Below are 6117 nucleotides of genomic sequence, written 5' to 3' on the forward strand. Positions count from 1 at the left end.
TTACTGGTTTAGGATGTTGTGTATGGGGGGCATTAAGGAGAGGGCACACCTGGGGCAGGCTTCTAGGGAGTGTGTGAGTGTTCATCTTTGTAATTATGTGTTGTATCAGTGGTTGGGGACCCACATAATGAGCAGGAAGGTATTGGACTCCCACCCTGGTGTGTCCTGCTATGTTCTCAAATTGAGGGATGGAAGTCTTTTGAAAGCATCGGCAGTACCTATTTGGGGAGGACAGGTCCTTAATGTTGTTGCACGTACTATGAATCTTGTTCTTCAAGGAGTGAAGCTTGGTGGTTGCCTGGGGTCCCAAAGGGAGGGGGATTGGAGGAATAGAATAGATGGAGCATGGGGCATGGAAGTGCTCTACATGATCTTGTAATGATGGATACAGGCCATGTTAAATTTCATTAAAATTTATAAATGTGTATGGTCCTAAATGTAAATCATAATGTGAATCATTGACCATAGTTAGTAGCCATGTTTCAATATTTATACATCTATTGTAACAAATGTACCAACAACTTGTAAAATGTTACTAATTGGGGAAAGGGGAAAGGGAAAAGGGTGATGATGTTGGGTATATAAGAATCCCCTATATTCTGTATGTGACTTTTCTGAAACCTAAAGCTTCTTTAAAAACGAAATGAGGTGGTGGACTTGGCCCAGGGGTTAGGGGGTCCGTCTACCACATGGGACTTCCGCGGTTCAAACCCAGGGCCTCCTTGACCCGTGTGGAACTGGCCCATGCACAGTGCTGATGTGCGCAAGGAGTGCCGTGCCACGCAGGGGTGTCCCCCGCATAGGGGAGCCCCACACGCAAGGAGTGCACCCCATAAGGAGAGCCGCCAAGCACAAAAGAAAGTGCAGCCTGCCCAGAAATGGCACCTCACACAAGGAGAGCTGACACAACAAGATGACGTCACCAAAAGAAACACAGATTCCCGTGCCACTGACAACAACAGAAGCGGACAAAAGAAGACACAGCAAATAGACACAGAGAACAGACAACTGGGGTGGAGGAGAAGGGGAGAGAAATAAATAAATAAACAAATCTTTAAAAAAAAAGAAAAAGGAAATCTTAAAAAAAAATAAATGAAATGAAAGAAAAAAAAAGACACTGGGGAAAAAATGAAAGAAAATACCACTGTACATACAAGATAGATCTTACAGTGATGAAAGACATAATGTAAAAAAAATTAAGTTTATATATGTATTTTTTTTTAAATTTTTTTATTTTTTATTGACTTTGTAATAATATTACATTAAAAATATATATGTGAGGTCCCATTCAACCCCACCCCCCCCACCCCCCCTCTCCCCCCCCCAATAACACTCGTTCCCATCATCATGACACATCCATTGGATTTGGTAAGTACATCTTTGGGCACCTCTGCACCTCATATACATTGGTTCACATCATGGCCCATACTCTCCTCTATTCCATCATGTAGGCCCTGTGAGGATTTACAATGTCCGGTGATTACCTCTGAAGCACCATCCAGGGCAGCTCCATGTCCCGAAGACGCCTCCACCTCTCATCTCTTCCTGCCTTTCCCCATACCCTTTGTCCATTATGTCCACTTTTCCCAATCCAATGCCACCTCTTCTATGTGGACACTGGATTGGTTGTGTCCATTGCACTTAAGTTTATATTTTTAAATTTTTTATTATTCCAAATTTTCTTTTATTTTTTGTATTTTATTTGTTATTTTTTAAACTATCATTATTTTATTTTCTTATTAATTTTATTTGGTTATTTTTTAGCTTCACTTTTGAAGAAGTTTTGGACCACAGAAGGGTTACCACTGTGTCAGGGGAGGATAATTGGTGCTGGGTCAGTGATGGGGGATGCATGGGAGGAGGTTCACCTGGGGCATACCTATAAGGCATATAAATATTCCCAAGTTTTCATGGAGTATTGCCATGGTGGGTGGTGATTCACACTATAACCAAAAGAATATTAAACTCCAATCCTGGGGAGCTCTGTCGCATCCTCTAATGGGACAGCAAAAATCCCTTGAGTACAGGGGCAGTGGCTAGTGAAGGAAGAAGGACTATTGATGGGTCCTTGGTATTGATGGCTGTACTTATAAACCTTTTATTTAAAATTGAAACTTAGCCTAGTATTATAGGGTGCATAAGAGTTATCTCCTGAGAGCCTCCTTGCTGCTCAAATGTGGCCTCTTTCTAAGCCAAACTCAGCATATAAATGCATTACCTTCCCCCCAGCATGGGATATGAATCTTGGGGATGAGCTTCCCTGGCATGAAGGATTACTACCAAGCACCAACCAGCAATGCAACTGGAAAAAGACATTGACCAAAAGGGGGAAAGAGGAAAGAGAAATTAGCTTATATGGCTAAGAGACTTCAAAGTGAGTTGGGAGGTTATTCCAGAGGTTATTCTTATGCACATCTCAGCAAGATCTCATTGACAGACAAAGTCAATATTGTCTCAAAAAGCAGAGACATCCAGACACTATAGGCAAGGCAGACAACTCAGGAATGTGGTGCCCTGCCCCCTACTTGGGAACTTATGCTCTCCAGTGTGACAGAGTTGGAGTCAAATATACATGGCTCTTCTGCCCCTTCTATTTGAGCCCATTGTTAGTGCTTGAGTTTATAGGTGTATGTCCAAGAGACTTAAATCTTTGGGCTGTCCATGTGCCACTGGGCCCTGAATCTCAACTGAGTTGCAACACCTACTCTCCTGTTCATTGGATTCACCCAGGGCAACTAACAAGGAGATGATGGTGGACCACGACCATCCCAAGAAACAGACAGAGTCTTCATCAGCAAGCAAGATAGTCTCATCCATTTGCCTCATGCTATCTAATAGCCCTCTCAGTTAGAGGTGGAGTGAACATCACCATCCCAGAATCCTCAGGATTGGGGAATGAACAAAGGACTAGAGTAGATTTAATGGTATTCTTTTACAGACTTATTGTGATTCTAGCAATGGAAGAACTTTTATCATTAATGTGGAGGTAGTGGCCACTGGAGGTTCTGAGAGGAGGGAGAGGGAAAAGCAGGTGTAATATGAGGACAATTTTGGGACTTGGGAATTGTCCTAATGACATTGCAATGACAGACACAAGTCATTATATATCTGGTCATAACTTACAAAATTGTGTGGGAGAGTGTGTAAACTACAGTGTAAACTATAGTCCACACTTATTGGCAATGCTCCAAAGTATGTTCACCAATTGTAACAAATGTACCATACTAATGAAAGATATTGTTAACATGAGTAAATGTGGGCGGGGTTGGGAGCAGGGCATATAGGAATACCCTATATATTTTTTTAAAGATTTATTTATTTCTCTCCCCTTCCCCTCCCCCACCCCGGTTGTCTGTTCTCTGTGTCTATTTTGCTGCATCTTCTTTGTCCGCTTCTGTTGCCATCAGCGGCACAGGAATATGTGTTTCTTTTCATTGCGTCATCTTGTTGTGTCAGCTCTCCGTGTTGGCGGCCCCATTCTTAGGCAGGCTGCACTTTCTTCCACACTGGGCGGCTCTCCTTATGGGGTGCACTCCTTTGCGCGTGGGGCTCCCTACGCGGGGGACACCCCTGCGTGGCACGGCACTCCTTGTGTGCATCAGCACTGCACATGGGCCAGCTCCGCACGGGTCAAGGAGACCCAGGGTTTGAACCGCAGACCTCCCATGTGGTAAACGGACGCCCTAACTACTGGGCCAAGTTCGCTGCCCCTCCCCTATATTTTTAATGTACCATTTGTGTAATCTATGTATCTTTTTAAAAAGGAAAAAATTATATTAAAATTTTAAAAAGTCCTTTGAGGCACAAGTTTTTTCATTTTGATGGGTCCCATTTATCTATTTTTTTCTTACTTGTTCTTTGAGTATAAAATTAAGAAAACATATTCTGTTTATGCTGTAAAAAATAAGAAACCAGTTTCTATTTGGGATGATGGAAAAGTTTTGGTAATGGATGTTGGTGACTCCTGAACAACATTGTGAATGCAACCACTGAATTATGTATTTGAATGTGGTTTAAAAGGAGTATTTAATTGGAATGATGGATACAGGCCATTATATATTCTGTCATAACCTACAAATTTGAGCAGGACAGAATGTAAACTATAATGTAAACTATAGTCCATGATTAGTAACAATGCTTCAATATATGTTCATCAATTGTAGTGGACATACCACACTAATGAAAGATGTCAATGTGGAAAAGTGTGGGAGGGGTAGGGGATGGAGCATATGGGAATCCCCTATATTTTTATGTAACATTTATTTAATCTAAAACTTCTTTAAAAATAAAAATAATATTTAATTAAAAACATAACTCAGAAGTGAGAGGGGTCATTACCTCTGAACTCACAGAAATAAGAGATCACAAGAGGATACTATGAAAAACTGTATGCTAACAACCTAGACAGTGTAAACAAAATGGACAGATTCCTAAACACATGAATAATCTACACTGATCCTAGAAAAAATGGTTGATCTCAACAAACCAATCAAAAGTAATGAGATTGAAACAGTTATAAGAAACCTCCAAAAGATGAGAAGCCCAGAACAGAATGGACTCACAGTTGAATTCTACCAATCATTCAAAGAAAAACTAATACCAGTCTTGATCAAAAGCTTAAAAAAATTGAACAAAAAGGAAGACTACCAAACTCATTCTATGAAGCCAACATTACACTTTTACCAAAACCAGATGAAGAAGCTATGTAAAAAGAAAATTACTGAACTTCTCTAAAGAATATAGATTCATAAGTCCTCAACAAAATACTAGTTAACTGAATCCAAAGCACATGAAAAGAATTTTACACCACAGTCAGGTGGGTTTTATCACAGGTATGCAAGGGTGGTTCAAAACAAAGAAAATCAATTAGTGTAGTACACATTAATAAATTGAAGGAAAAGAATTGCCTGATCATCTTGATTGATGCAGAAAAGGCATTTTACAAAATATAGCATCCTTTCTTGGTAAAAACACTCTGAAAGGTAGGAGTAGAAGGAAACTTTCTCAACATGGTAAAGATAATATATGAAAAACATACAGCTAACACTGTATTCATGGTGAAAGATTAAAAGATTTCTTGCTGAGATCAGGAACAAGACAAGGATGCCCACTGTACAACTGATATTTAATATTGTGCTAAAAGTTCTACCTATAGTAAATAGGCAAGAAAAAGAAATATGTCACCCAATTAGGAAAGGAACAAGTAGAACTTTGCTATTCACTGATCCTATACCTCTAAAATTGCTAAAAGTCCACCTCAAATCTACTAGAACTAACAGATAAATTCAGCAAAGTGTGGTGTACAAAATTATTACACATAAAAAAATCAGTAGCATTTATATACACTACTAATAAGAAATCTGAGAATGAAGTCATTAAAAAATTCCATTTACAACAACAAATAAAAGAATAAAATATTCAGTAATAAACTTAACCAAGGACTTAAGGGACCTTTATTCTGAAAGCTACAAAATATTTCCAAAAGCCTAAATAAATGGAAGGATATTCAGTGTTTCTCAATTTGAAGATTAAATATTGTAAATATTTCAATTCAACCTAAACTGCTTTACAGATCCAACTCAATCCCAATAAGAATTTCAGCATACATTTTTACATAAATAGAAAAGCCAATTATCAAAATTAATTGGTAGGGTAAAGTAACCAAAATTGCCAAAAATGCCTTGAAAAGAGGAACAAAGTTGGAGGAGACTCACTTCCTGACTTTAAAACGTATTTCTTAGCTAAAGTTATAAAAATAGCATGGTACTGGCATAAAGATAGATTGACCATTGGAAATGAATTGAGAGTTCAGAAATAGACTCACATATACAGTCTAGTGATTTTTGCAAGTCTATCAAGCCCACCCAGCTGGTTCAGAACAAGTGGTGGTGGGAGAACTCTCTATAACTAAGAGAAAGAAGGAGGACCTCTATCTTGCTTGCACAAACATTAACCCAAAATAAATCAAGCACCTAAATATAAAAGCTACTACCATGAAACTCCTGGAAGAAAATAGAGGGAAATATCTTTAAGATCTTGTGGTATGTGGTGGTTTCTTAAATCTTGCATCTAAACCATGAGCAATGAAAGAAAAATTAGATAAATGGGACCTCCTCA

The sequence above is a fragment of the Dasypus novemcinctus genome, chromosome X, assembly GCF_030445035.2.
Source record: "Dasypus novemcinctus isolate mDasNov1 chromosome X, mDasNov1.1.hap2, whole genome shotgun sequence".
Taxonomy (NCBI): domain Eukaryota; kingdom Metazoa; phylum Chordata; class Mammalia; order Cingulata; family Dasypodidae; genus Dasypus; species Dasypus novemcinctus.